This window comes from Arabidopsis lyrata (genome assembly GCF_000004255.2).
Source record: "Arabidopsis lyrata subsp. lyrata unplaced genomic scaffold ARALYscaffold_694, whole genome shotgun sequence".
Classification (NCBI taxonomy): Eukaryota; Viridiplantae; Streptophyta; class Magnoliopsida; order Brassicales; family Brassicaceae; genus Arabidopsis; species Arabidopsis lyrata.
In genome coordinates this window covers 3,972-5,113 of record NW_003302112.1, presented here as the reverse complement: position 1 = coordinate 5,113, position 1,142 = coordinate 3,972, and the positions used below count along the sequence as shown (strand labels likewise).

Sequence of the window (1,142 nt, the reverse complement as noted above, 5' to 3'; positions counted from 1 at the left end):
AAACGCGGCGCTATCAGTGTGAATGAGCTGGAGTCAACGGTGGTTGTGATAATAGTTCAAGCATCTAATTTAATACTCTGCCCTATCAAATATCTTTGATTAATCAAAACGAATAATTAGAGGTGGCAAGAGATTATAAATTCATAATATATATTATTGTTGAGAACCCCTCCGTCAATAGATTGGTAGCTACATAGTTGACTTGGATTAAAACTTTTAGCTGATTTTAGATCTATTTTTCCTTTGGCGTTCTTGTATTGGTTCATCGTATGTGATTGACGACGAGTAGTTGTTATGGCTGAAGCATTTGTGTCGTTTGGAGTTGAGAAGCACTACAAGAAAAATTTACATTCTTAGCGCGGAAAAAATGCTATCATAGGTAATACATAGCGAAATAACAACTGCTATGATCTCGGCAGCTATGGTAGATGTCCCACCTACGATAGCATTAATTTTGTCTGCTATAGTATGTTCATATACAATAGCACTTTGTTAGTGTTATTATTTACGTTTTCATAGCAATAATTTATTGCCATTATTTAGTTGTTCATAGCAATTTATGAATTTTTTCAATTTTTTTTGATAATTCAAATTGGGTGCTATAATAGATCACTATACAATAGCAAATATTTGTTGCGTTAATTCATGTTTTCATAGTGCCATCTTTAAAAATATAACATGCTATCATATGTAATATATACTTATATATATATATATATATATATATATATATATATATATATATATATATATATAACCTGTAAATTTAAAATGAAACCATTTATAACATCTCAAAAACATTCCAACATACTTAAAACACTTCCGCATCATACCAAACAGAATTCCGAATCCAACATACCAAAAACAATTCCAAATCCAACATACCAAACATTAAACATTCTGAATCCAAAATACATAAAGACTAGTCTTAACCTAAATTAAGCTAGCTGGACCAAAGTTGCTTCATCCCCTGCAATTAATAATGGACATTGTCTTATATTAGTTTTGCACCTGAAAAACCAAAAACACAATTATCAAAATAAAAAATACTTACCTCAGTTGGACGATAGTCAATACATGACCAAGTTATCAGTTGGCCATGCGATAAATGAACCACGTGCATCTTTCATATACTCAATCTC

General features: G+C 30.7%; 1 long non-coding RNA gene across 1 annotated transcript; it reads right to left on the bottom strand.

Annotated features, from left to right (window-relative positions):
* Window positions 1–761: 761 nt before the first annotated feature.
* On the bottom strand, window positions 762–1,140 carry LOC110228227. Its single transcript, XR_002331808.1, has 2 exons — window positions 1,055–1,140; window positions 762–970 (listed from the first exon to the last, which is right to left on the bottom strand). It is a non-coding gene; the product is annotated as an uncharacterized LOC110228227 (long non-coding RNA).
* Between the last annotated feature and the right edge of the window lie 2 nt (window positions 1,141–1,142).